This window comes from Diceros bicornis, chromosome 5 (genome assembly GCF_020826845.1).
Source record: "Diceros bicornis minor isolate mBicDic1 chromosome 5, mDicBic1.mat.cur, whole genome shotgun sequence".
NCBI lineage: Eukaryota > Metazoa > Chordata > Mammalia > Perissodactyla > Rhinocerotidae > Diceros > Diceros bicornis.
The window spans coordinates 60,550,236-60,564,151 of record NC_080744.1 but is presented as its reverse complement, the minus strand read 5'-3'; the positions used below and the strand labels follow the sequence as shown (position 1 = coordinate 60,564,151).

The 13,916-nt window shown below is 39.4% G+C and overlaps 1 protein-coding gene across 1 annotated transcript in view; it reads left to right on the top strand.

The window, feature by feature from the left end:
* Positions 1–13,916, top strand: part of TIPIN (TIMELESS interacting protein) — a 246,128-nt gene that overhangs the window by 217,354 nt on the left and 14,858 nt on the right. The gene's annotated exons all lie outside the window — the stretch shown is intronic.

The window sequence follows — 13,916 nt, the reverse complement described above, 5'->3', positions numbered from 1 at the left end:
TTTAGATTGAAAGAATAATATAGGCCTTTCTTACATTAAAACATTTACTTCTGAGCATTTTGTGTTTTTTGTTTCAAATTTTATAGGCTTTTAGAAAGTTATATAACTAATACCAACTTATTATGTGGGGAAAAAACTAAAAAAGTAAAAAAAATATAATAAAAACCATTCGTGATACCCTACTCAATGATAACTTCTGTTTACATTATGAAGTCCCGTGTTATCTTAGCCATACTAACACGCAGTTGATGTTATAGGATCAGTGAATTTTATGATATTATCAATTTATGAGTTTTATTTTAGAGGCAAGTCCATATTTGCTTCTTACAAATTAAGATCTTTTATTCTCTTATTATGAAAAATTCAGTTGGGAAATTCAAAATAAAAAAATGTCAAGTTATTGCAAACAGAAGTTATTCCATATGAAGAAATTCCACCTTATACTTTTTTCTCATTTTAACACCACATTTTCCTACTCTCTAATCATAAGAGAACTCTGACTCTTTATTAAGTGCTTTTATTATTATTAACTCTCTTTGCCTATAATTCATTCTGTTCAGAATGGGGCTAATTTTTAAAATGTTAAAATAAATAGATAAGGAATATAATCCATTGTCTAGATTGTTAACCTCCTGTGAGTTTGGCAGCTGTTCCTATTGAGTATCTGAGTGAAGGGTCACATTGTGAAGGGTAACACTACCCTCCTCTCTCCCTTCGGAGAGGATACATCCACTTCCTCAGTTCTGGATGTCACACATTCCAAACGCAATGAAACCATGGGGTTATTTTGGGAGCGACTTTTAATGGACACTTGCCCTTCATTTGAAGGAAATGATGCCTCAACAAGGTGAAGGATGATGCAATTTCAACTACTCTCTAAAGATGTGGCTTCAACCAGACAGGATGTCAGATCTGGCACTTTTTTTTTTTGGAGGGAAGTGGGGTAGGCACCTTGCCCTGGCTTGGCATCTAAGAGAGGAGATGTGGTACTTGGCTTTTCACCTTGGGTCACACAGTGAAAGAAGATATGCTTGGGACATACAAGCTTCCTAGAGGGCAGCTGTGGAGGAGGAAGTCTTGACTTCCTTTGGAATCACAGTCCAGGGTCTCAGATACTCTTGTTCTCAAATCTGGTCTGAGATTAAACAAATCTCTTTCCCAGGACATTCATTTGAATGCTTGTCATCATTGGTCTTTTTTTTTTTTTTCCGTGCTTTCTTCTACTCAGTGGAAAACCCCTGCATCATCCTTTTCCCGCCAAGTGCTTTGCAAAGATTACAAGCAGGAAATTTAAAACGAGAGTGACCATTTGATCTACAGTGATCTGGATGCTGTGATAAGAGCATATGGGGCCTACAAAGGCAGAGCCATCTTAAATCTGACTATCAATCTTTTTTTATAATTCACACTCTTGGTCAGAGGCCAGGTCAGATTATGGAGAGCTGAGAATTTGCCTGAAAGAGTTTCATCTCCAACGATGAACTGTACATGACACATTGTCCTGGGTTTATGTATACTTTAAGATACTGTAAACCATAGTTATTGATACATCAATGTGTTTTGTAGTTTTATATATTCCTAAGGAGCAAGGAAGCTCTTCTCTGCAATGTGCCAGATTGTTTTACTTGTACAGCTTCATAAAATACAAAGTACAGTATTGTTATTTTCATGATAACATTGTCGTGTCATTATAATTACTACCGAACCATATGGCTATTTATCCTTGCTCCTGTGTGTGCTTTCTCTGAGTAGATAGACCTTTACAACTAGAGCCTAGACTGGCACCTGATATGGGGCTTTTGCATATGGAAAGTGGGAGACTGAGTTCGTTTTAGAATTTTAGAGCTAGACCATAGAGGTCATGATGTTTAATCACCCCATTTTATAAAGGAAAAACTGAGCCTCGGAGGGTCACACAGCTAGCTAAGGGTAGAACAAGGACACATCTCCTGATTCCAAGGTCAATGATCTTTTTAAAAGTCTCAGCACCTTGCCAAATAGCAGACAGGTAAGCTTCGTTTTGTTGATAGTCATCAGGTGGGTTTGTTTGGCTGAGACATTTTCAGTTATCTCCAATTATAAAAACACTACAGATCTTGGTAATGCCATAAATAACAATAATCTGATTATTTTTCCTTTGTCTACCATCACTTTCTCTAATTTTGATACTCACCTTCAATTTCAAGTGATATCAAAACCGTATTTGACGTAAGTTCAACACATTCGGATAGGTCATAATCCATACTTCTTTTGAGTTTTACGAATTTGGGGCCAAACTTAGAAGCTGAAAAATCCAGATGCCATTCAAACTTAGTTTATAAACTGTTAAAAGAAAAAAAAAAGCAATTTCAAATAATGTCCATAATGCATACAGTTTGAATTTAGCAATTTATTTTAGGGAAATAATCAGAGATGTGCACAAAGATTTATGTACAGGGATGTTTATTTCAGTATTACTCACAATAACAAGATGTAGACACAAATTAAATTTTCTTTTATACTCCATTTGTTGGCTCTCTTTTATTGAATTCAATGTTTTGATTTTTTTTTTCTGGGAAGAAAGTACAAGAATTTGTTACCAGTAATTACCTTTAGAAAGAAAGACTTGCTGAGTGGGAAGAAAAACTTTCACTTTTCACTTTGTACCTTTTTGTGTTGTTTGATTTTTCTGTCCGTATAGATGTACTAATTTATTTTGTTTTCTTCAAAAACATCAAAAGATGTTTCCTAGGTGGGAAGATTATGAACAGTTTTTGGTTTCGTTCTTTGGATTTCTCTGTGTTAAAAAAGTAATAAATTACATTATATTAAAAAAATTAATATCTAAAAATAGAGAATTTTATGATATATCTACATGAGGAAATTCAATGGATCAATTTAAAAAATCTCTCTGTATTTTTTTTTATAATTTTATTTATTTACTTTTTTCCCCCTAAGCCCCAGTAGATAGTTGTATGTAAGCCCCTTCTAGTTGCTGTATGTGGGACGCCGCCTCAGCATGGCCGGAGAAGCGGTGCCTCGGTGCATGCCCGGGATCTGAACCCGGGCCACCAGCAGCGGAGCGCTCGCACTTAACTGCTAAGCTGCGGGGCCGGCCCTAAAAAATCTCTCTTTAAAAGAGTAATGGAAATGGCTTATTTTGGAAAATGTTCCGAAAATAGTAAGTGAAAAAAGCACTTATAAAAAGTATGTACAGGGCCAGCCCCAGTGGCCTAGTGGTTAAATTTGGTGTCTTCCACTTTGGCAGCCCAGATTCGGTTCTGGGCGTGGGCCTACACCACTCATCTGTCAGTGGCCATGCTGTAGCGGCGCCTCACATACAAAAGAGGAAGATTGGCAGTGGATGTTAGCTCAGAGGAGATCTTCCTCAGCAAAAAAAAAAAAAAGTAGGTATATATGAGCACCATGTCATTATTGAAATACAGTGTAAACACGTATAGCAGAGAGAGAAGACAAAGGAAGTATCTCAAATATAAAGTGTTTATTTCTAGGACGTCAAAGCATGGGTGAGACTATCTTATTTTTTATTTCGTGCTTTTCAGTATGTTCCAGATTTTGTTGGTTGAGCATTTATTGGTTGACAGTGTCAGACTCTATCTCTTTTCTGTCGACACTCTCTGCTTAGATGACCTCTACCATCTATATGTTGATGAGCTCCCAATTTTATTACTCCAAGGAGCTCCTGCCTCCTTGGACTTTTTTGGATTCCAATTGTTTGGAATCCAAGATGCCCTGGGACGCATCAATGGGCATCTCAAACTCAAAACGTCTAAACTGGAGCACTTGATTCCACATCCTCACCCACTATAGCCACCTTGATGCCTCTCTTTCCAGCACAGCCCACATCCAACCTGTCACAAAAACTCTGAGCAGTCCTGCTCTGGGCCCTAGTCTTCTGAGTCTCCACTCTGGCCCTTTTTCAGCCATACCCCTCCCTGCATTATGAGGAATCCATAGGGCCAAGGGGCCATGCCTGTATGGAGCCTGTGCTCTGCCTTCTAGAGCATTCTCTGGTCACCTAAGATTCCAGAATTCTCTGCCCAAACAGTGCAGGGAAGATAAGGCTTGTTCCTAGGGCCTGTAGGGGCCTCTTTCCCTGGTCCATCCTCCTGAGAGCAGAGTGGTAGACTGCACCCAGCTATAGATCCCATAGGTCCAAGGGGTCGCCAAGGACCTATAAGAAGAAGGTGTGGACAGAGCTTGGCTGGCAGGCTGGATGTCCATGCACTTGTGGGTAAAGGTCCTTGCAGTGTGGGATAGAGTTGAAGGTGCGAAGAGAAGGGGAAGCAGACAGAGGAAGGAAGGCTAGGGGCCAGCTCTTCCCATGTTCCATTATGGTGTTCCAAGGAATCTGAGAAATCTAAATTCCAATCTGGACTTCCACATTGCTATGAAAGTTGTTTTTCAAGATAAGAGGATAGAACATATTTTATTTGATGATCTTCAGGTTAATTTACAATTTTTACATGTGTAAGCACTTGGTATTGGGCCCCCATTTGTCTCTTGCCCTGGACCCTGCAAACATCAGGGGTGGGCCTGCCTTTGAGTTCTATCTCCCAAACATATCAAGAATCCTAACTGGCCCTCTGCTTTCCTTCTGGCCTCCTGATAGTCCATCCTCCATACAGCAGCTAGAAGATCTTAAAATTGGCCTATTGCTTAAGGCTCACCAATGGATCCATCTCCCAAACCCTTATCAGAACTTTCCAGCTCTGCCTCCTCTACACCTCACCTCATCCTACTTTCACCCTTGGTCACCAAATTCTGGCCACAGTGACCTTCTTTCTTCCTTCTGAACACACCTGCTTGTTCCCAACTCGGAGTCTATGGGCTTCCTGTTTACTCAGCATGGAGCAGTCTTCCTTTAGCCCTTTGTTTGGCTGCCTACTTCTTGCCATAAGGACTCTGCCCAAATGTCACATCCTCACTCTTTCTACAGTGTCCCTCTAGTCACTCTCTGTCACAATATCATTTTATTTTCTCCTTTTTTTCATCTTTATTCATTTACTTATTTACTGTCTGGTTCATCTGTCTTGTTCACCATTTCATCACTGGCTCTGAGAACCATACCTGGCATATAGACAATCAATAAATATTTGTTGAATGAATAAATCTCTCCCTTCTCTTCCTGACTGATCCTGTAAACAATATATTGAGGCACATAAATTAAGTAGTATGATCCAGTATGATCTGTTTTATAGAAGATACTGGTAGCCAGAAAAGTTTGGGTTCCACTATTGGACAGGATCCAGGAATAGCATGGCACCAGCCCTAGGCTCTTTCCACAGCGATGAGCCACTTACCTGAGAGCTCAATGAAACCAAAGAACCCATCCTCCTCATGTGTTTTCCTATACTCTTTGTAAAAATATCTGTAGAATTGTACTATTTTTTTTTGTGTGTATGTGAGGAAGATCAGCCCTGAGCTAACATCCATGCTAATCCTCCTCTTTTTGCTGAGGAAGACTGGCTCTGAGCTAACATCTACTGCCAATCCTCATCCGTTTTTTTTCCCCCAAAGCCCCCGTAGATAGTTGTATGTCATAGCTGCACATCCTTCTAGTTGCTGTATGTGGGACGCAGTCTCGGCATGAGAAGCGGTGTGTGGTGCACGCTGGGGATCCGAACCCGGGCCTCCAGTAGCGGAGCACGCGCACTTAACCGCTAAGCCACGGGGCCCGGCCAGAATTGTACTATTTAAGAGATGGAAAAATCCTTAGTGTGTTTCTAAAAAATTCTATGTATAATATACTGCAATGCCGTCTTATAAAAAACAAATATTCCTAGGATTTTACTCAAAATTTTTTTACTTTACTTTTTGTCACAACTTGTCTGCCCTCATTGGCAAAAAAAATATATATTTTTTTATGTGAAATTTTGTTTTATTTCCAGCCATTTAGCCAGTTTCCAATGTAAACATAAAAAGAAGCATTCTCACCTTGAAAGGTTAAGACTATTGGAGAGAATAATTATAAAATGAAATAATCAGCTAATTCACACGGCCCTTTTTATTCCTCTCCTAATAATTGTAGTACTTGTTTTGTTTGTCTGCTTTTTAATACAAAAAATTAAAAATAACAATAAAAAGATAAAAAGTGATTACTCATTCAAGGTAAGGTAACACATCCCAAATTCAGTGCTATATATACCCTCAATAACTGGAAACTTTAAATATAATCAAATTAATTTAAATACTACTGAGAGAATTTTCTTCTATATTTTAAAAACATATCTTATACTTTGAATCTTTTTTTTTACATATTTATTGAGGCATAATCATATAAGATAGATATCTTACCTTTGAAAATATAAAATTTGAACAGTTTTGACTTATGTGGAGAAACCATCACCATAATAAAGATAATGAACACATCCAAAATCCTCCAACAGTTTCCTTGAAGACCTTTAGAATCCCTCGCTCATCTGCCCCTTGCCCCTACTATAGTTTGCTTTTTCTAGAATTTTATATAAATGGAATTGGTTGGTATATACACTTTAATGTGCCCTTTTTTGTCTGGCTTCTTTCACTCAGCGTAATTACTGAGGTACACCCATTTTGCTGTGTTTATGAATAGTCCATTGATTGCTAAGTAGTATGCCATTTTATGGATGTACCACAATTTATCTCTTCACTTTTTGATGGACATTTGCATCATTTCCAGTTTTTTGCCTACTCCAAATAAAGCTGCTATGAACATCTGTGTATAAGCCTTTATGTGGATATGTTTTCATTTCTCTTGGGTAGATACCTAAGAGTAAAATGAGTGTATGTTTATCTTTTTAAGAAACTTACAAACTATTTTCCAAAGTGTTTAAACTTTTTTTACATTTTACATTCCCATCAACAGTGTAGGAGAGTTCCATTTATTCCACATCTCTGCCAGTATCTGTTGTGATCAGTCTTTTTAAATTTTAGCCATTCTAGTGGATGTGTAGTGATATCTTATTATGGGGTGTTTTGTTTTTGTTTTTGAGCCCTGAGCTAACATCTGTTGCCAATCTTTCTCCTTTTTTCCTTTTTTCTCCCCCAAACCCCAGTAGATAGTTGTTTGTCATAGTTGTACATCCTTCCAGTTGCTCTGTGTGGGATGCCACCTCAGCATGTCTTGATGAGCGGTGAGCAGATCCACGCCCGGGATCCGAACCGGCGAACCCTGAGCAGGGCCGCTGAAGTGGAGTGCGTGAACTTAACCTCTTCACTACTGGGCTGGCCCCTCTCATTGTGATTTTTGTTTTCTTTTTTTTTTGTTTGAGGAAGATCAGCCCTGAGCTAACATCCATACCAATCCTCCTCTTTTTGCTGAGGAAGGGCTAACATCCATGCCCATCTTCCTCTACTTTATATGAGACGCCGCCACAGCATGGCCTGACAAGTGGTGCATCGGTCCGCGCCCGGGATCCAAACCCAGGCCGCCAGCAGCAGAGTGCGTGCACTCAACCTCTACACCATGGGGCCCGCCCCTCATTGTGGTTTTAATTTGCGTTTCCCTACTGACTAATGATAGCGAGCATTTTTTTACATGCTTATTTGACAACCATACATCTTCTTTGGTGAAGTGAATGTTTAAATCTTTTGCCCATTTTGAATTGGGTTGTTTGTATTATTATTGAGCTGTAAAAGTTCTTTTTATACTCTGGATACAAGTCCTCTGTCAGTTAATGATTTACAACTATTTTCTTCCTAACTGTAGTTTGTCTTTTCATTTTCTTTGAAGAGCAAAAGTTTTTAATTTTGATGAAGTCTAATTTATTGATCTTTTCCATTTGTAGTTCACGTGCTTTGTGTTCCAAGAAACTTTTGCCATTTGATTGCTATCAGGGAATATTTCTTTCATATTTTGCATAATATCTCTCAAACTTGAAATCTTTAAAATGTGCTCCTCCATCATGAAAACCCTTAAGGAACAGCTCCCCAGCTCCCTCACCTGGGAGTGCTTTTATAAAACATTTGAACATAAACATTTTAAAATTACGAGAGGCACAATACCTAAAGTGTTTTTCTTTTTTCAAATATTTTTCATAATTGCAAAATACCTTACTATCAGAAACACAGAAGAAGTAATTAGAAAACGTGAGACATCAAAATAAGATAGTGCTGATCTCAATCTGTCAGATGGCTGAGTGCTTGCTTCTACTCCCCCCCTCTTGAGAATACTTTCTTATTACCCTTCATTTCCATTAAATTCTATTTGGATGGAGGTGAAAAATATTTTACTGCCTTAATGGTTAGCCCTAAAGTCCTCTTAAGGAAAGAAGTGTTGTTGTTGAGAAGAATACTATATTTTAATAAGTGCTTGAAGTTGGTGAGCACCCACATACACTGCCTCCTACTCCTCTCCTGAGGGTATCAGTTGGCTCCAAGCTTAAGAAGATGGAAAAAATGGTCCACTTAAAAGAGGAGATGGAAAGGAGAGAGAAAAGTGGGGATGGTGGCATGGAGATGAAGACTTTGCCAAATATGATGTAATCCTCTCTCCAGGAACCCCACAAAATGTCCACATCTCCTGAATGAGTGACTTTTATTGTTGAAACTGGAGAAAGGGCCTAAGTTGAAATGGTTCAGGAGAGAAATAACGTGTGAGATTCAGGAGCTCCGAAGCCCAGACGACCCTGAGAAACTAGGTCTTACTGGGTACTTACTAAAATCTTGGGAGGGTCCTCGACTTCCACAGGCAGTGGAAGTGATGGGGATTTGAGTCAATTGTACTTAACCTTTGAGGAGTAGCAAGACCCCAGTTGATATCCTGGGCCTCTGCATGATCCCGAAAGGGTACAACCTCCAATATCACAAATTTAAGCACTCTACCCTTTGACCACAATGGGCTTACTTGCTCAAGGGCTCTCCTGAAACAAACCTTACACCCCATCCAGAGCTCAAATTTATTTAAGCCTCCACCTTCATGCAGTCTCCTCCTGTCATTACTTTATCCAGTTCACATTCCAAGGTCTATCACTTCCTGCAAACACTTCATGTCCCTTGTCCCTTTTTCTTTCCATTGCACTTTCCTGGAAAAACTTCAACCCTGGAGTGACTCCGTCATCTTCTCTAATCCTTAACTTCCTGTCACAAACCTAGTAACACACCTATACCTAAACTCTTCATCTTTCATATTAGAGTGGAGAGAAGTGCTACATCCTCCCACCAGAAACTATCCCTTCCACCTGCGATCTGGATCTCATTCCCTCCTGTCTTCTCAAGGTCTTTGTTTCTTTGATTTTTATATATAAATCAATACATATATAGCAATCAATACACAGGTAACAATACATATCTAAGAATGCATATATAAATTACATATATAAGAATGCTCAGCTATAGTCATGGTGGCGACTGCTCCCAGGGCGGGGGGTTCTGCACCTGAGACGGCAGGTTCCGGAAGCCCCTCAGCAGTACAGCCTTCTTCTGCAATACCTGGTGGGTGATAAGCGTTAGCTCCGGTTCCTGGAGCCTGGTAGCCTGGGCGGGATCCCGAGTCCCTCGAAGAGTGAGGAGCAGAAGATGATCGAGAAGGTGATGGAAAGCTGCACCTTCAAGGCAGCACTGGCCTGGTAGGAGTACTGGAGAAAACCAGACTGGAAGAACAGTGTCATTAGTGGCTGCATCACTAGAAGAGCTATTGGTTTCAGAACTCGCTTAAAGGCTGAGGTCATTGGTTGTGGAGGTTTTGCTGTTTTCTCTGTGCAATCGATTATTACCTACGGTGAGAATAATTGCCTCTGGATAAGGACAACGCCAGCGCAGGATCAGAGTTGTACCGTGGAGGGCAGTTTCTGCACCACTCCAGGGCACTTGCTTCAGAGACTGAAGATATTCGTTTTCTCTCATATAATTGGTGTGGTGAGGGAGCTGCCTGGCTGTTGTCTGCCTCCATCCTCTGAGCAGCTACACTTTCTGCTCCTGAACTCCAGCCAGGCTGTGCAGGGGATGTGTCACACCAGCCTCTCTCTTTTGGAAAGATCAGGAGACAGTGTGTTGACTTACTTGTAGGAATTAAGCTCCACAAAGGTTCGGTCCTGACCGCAAGTGGCCCTCTGGTTGTTCGGCGCTGTGGGAACAGAGGTGACTTTACATATACCCAGGAAGCTGTTTTACCTTGGAACTGCGTGCAGTCATCCATCTCGCCTATCAGGGCAGGGCAAAGTAAATGTATGCCATCTGACCAATTATGTCATTTTGTTTAGCATTCTGATATCCTTGTTAAAAGTATATGTAAACAAAAAAACAATGCTCAATAGCAGCACTGTTTATAGTTGCAAAAAAACCTCAAACCATTCCAGATGTTTATTGACAAGAGAATGATTAAATAAATTGTGCTACATCCAATAATAGAACAGTATAGAGCAGTGAAAATTTTCTAAACTGCAGCTGTATGAAACATGGAAGAACCATGGAACAAAATACGGAACGAGAAGAGTAAGCCCCAGCAGAATGCATACGGTTTGGTACCATTTTTATAAAACTCAAAAACAAGTAACATGAAACAACATATTGCTTACCTTGTTTACGCCTATACATATATACTAAATTTATTTTTAAAAAGAATGGGAAATTTAGGATAGTGGTGATCTCAGCAGGGTAGGAAATACAGTGGAACGGAGAAGGGATAAACACATGGCTAGATGTGAGATATTGGTTCGTTCTTAAGTTGGATGGTGTGTTCAGAGGTATGTAGAGTCTATTGTTGTGCTTTATAACATACATAAATATTTCACATGTTATTTTGTAGGTATCAAATATTATATAAAAATAATATTTAACACCTTTTAGGAGCTATGGAAAAAAAAGAACCTATGATGAAAACCCCTCTGTTCAAAATTGCTGTCCTAACCTTTTCATTTTTTCCAGCAACACAGTCTATTAAGTCAGTCTCCTTAGTGAAGCTTATTCATTTTTGTTTCTTTCTTTTTTTTTTTTTGTGAGGAAGATCAGCCCTGAGCTAATATCCATGCCAATCCTCCTCTTTTTGCTGAGGAAGACTGGCCCTGAGCTAACATCTGTGCCCATCTTCCTCCACTTTACATGGGACACTGCCACAGCATGGTCTGACAAGCGGTGCGTCGGTGCGCGTCCGGGGATCCGAACCTGGGCCACGAGCAGCAGAGCGCGCGCACTTAACCGCTATGCCACAGGGCCAGCCCAAAGCTCATTCATTTTTTATCCTTCCGTTATTTCTCTTATTTTAGGGCACCTTCCCATATATCTATCTAAATCCTACCTAGTTCCAAGATTCTCTCAAGTTCCAGGTCTTTCCAGAAGTTTTCCCTGACCATTCAAGCTCTTGTTCATCTTTCTTTCTTCTAGCACTTATCAACTTTTGGGTTTCAAGCAAATGAGCATTTAATTGTATATTGTCTTGTATCATTTATAATCAGTCAATGTGTATTTACTCAAGGTTCCTCATTGCAAATAACAGAATCCAGTCTCATTACTAAACAGAAAAGAAATTTATTAGAGGATACAGATGGCTCCTAGAATCTCTGAGGGGGCAGAAAATGAGGTTTTGCAGCTGTACTGGACTAATGCCAAAATTATTCTCTTCTGCTGCTCTAGTGGAGACTCTACTGGTACCACCACTGGGCAAAAGTGGACTTCCACTCTCACCACTGACAATGGACGCTGAACATGACCACTAGCATCTCTAGCCCTGCTGCCCTTGGAAGCTGCTTGTTTTTTTTGCCAGAATGGATTGCAAGCAGTCCCTCCATCTTCACTTTACTCTCTTCTGACCTGAAATCTCATTCAGTTGTGGAACTGGGGTACCCTGTATACACCTAGCCATATGAAACCTGGGCGGAAGGTGAGTTTTTCACTTCTGTCTTAGGGATGAACTCATAAGATGATGGGAATCCCCAAACATAGAAATGATGTTCAAAGGTTATCTTATCTTACCAATTTGGCTTGTTACCTAAAACACATAACACTCAATAAGTAGTACTTGTTGATTTATTACTCTCCAATCTCCTCCATTGAAACAGTACCTTTGGGATAGTCTAATCTACACCTTTTGTATTACAAAAGAGCAAACAGACTCAGAGCAATAAAGTGATTTGATCACTGTCAGACTTTTAATTCTTTGTAGAGCTGATATTGTGGTTTGAGGATGTATTCTAGGAAAGATTCCCAAAGGCATAATACAATCTACAGCGATGTAATAGTCTTCTTGTGCCGAGAATTGCTTGTGTGCATTATTGTGAAAGTACTAGCTATTTACAGTCTTGATATTTATTTATTTATTTATTTATTTATTTATTTATTTATTTTGTGAGGAAGATCAGCCCTGAGCTAACATCTGTTGCCAATCCTCCTCCTTTTTTTCCCCCCAAAGCCCCAGTAGATAGTTGTATGTCATTGTTGCCCATCCTTCTACTTGCTGTATGTGGGACGTGGCCTCAGCATGGCTGGAGAAGCGGTGCATCAGTGCGGGCCTGAGATCCGAACCCAGGCCACCAGTAGTGGAGCACACGCACTTAACCGCTAAGTCACGGGGCCGCCCCAACGCTATTCACTTTTAAAAACATTAAACTGTTTTAAAAGAGTTTTAATTACACGGTCTATGGGAAAGCTATCTTTTACACCTCTGGTGAAATTGCTAAGGAAAATATATTTCTAGTATTCCTCACATATGAAAAAAAGAGACAATTAGTATTTGACAATAATATGCCAATGCCTTACAACTCTGGTAGTTATATTCACATGGGCCCACAAACAATTACTTACCAAAGTCTTTACGTTTTCTAAAAGAGTCAAAAATTCTAAAAATTATATGAATAATAATAAGCAACATTTATTAAGTACTATCATTTAATCCCACTCATAATCCTACGAAGTACTATTATTATTATTTTTTTGCGTGGGAGGAAGATCAGGCCTGAGCTAACATCCATGTCAATCCTCCTCTTTTTGCTGAGGAAGACTGGCCCTGGGCTAACATCTGTGCCTATCTTCCTCCACTTTATATGGGACGCTGCCACAGCATGGCCTGACACGCGGTGCATCCATGCCCCCCGGGGATCCAAACCCCAGCCGCCAGCAGCGGAGCACACGCACTTAACCACTACGCCACTGGCAGGCCCAGTACTATTATTAACAATGAGGAAAATGAAGCACTGTCAAAGGTCACCAAAGTGGTAAATGATGGAATTGAGATTCAAACCCTCAGAGCTTCTGCTCTGGGCTTTCTGTGTGTGTGTGTGTGTGTGTGTGTGTGTGTGTGTGTGTGTGGTGGGGAATGGTTATATATAATTTTTTAATTTCTCAAAGTGCTTTTATATTTACTTTATTAGACATAAAGTGGAAAATATAGACTGTTATCTAGATAATTAGAATACCTCTTGCTTCAATTATTCAGACTATTGAAGTTGACATATTTCCTGTTCAAATTAACTTAATTTTGCTAGTCGCCTAATATTAATATGTTATTTTGCATGTATAGAAATAAAACCATAAAATTAAGGAAAATGTGGTATATTTTTGCGTACATAACTTTAGATAAATTTACAAATTTGTAATTTACTTTATCTTATTCTTTTCACACATTTGATATAATCTTTTGTAATCTAAATAAAATATTTCAAGCTACAGAAAAGTAGAATGATGTTGCAAACACTACTCATCTTCTTGGTTTGTCAAATTTTGATGCTGTATTTGCTGCAGATAACTTTTAGCTTTTTGAATAGTTATTATATGTTCAAAAAAATATAAAGAGTTAAATCTCCATCCCACTTTGTCTCATATGCCCAGTTCCCATCCTCACAGGTATTAGTTATATATGTATTTTCCCCTAGTTTTGTGTATGTGTGTGCGCGAGTATACGAATATATCTGGACTCATTTTTTTAAAAAAACATTAAAGGTAACAAATTTTTGACATTCTTCTTTGAGTCTACACTTTCTAACACTACCTTTTTACCACCGCTT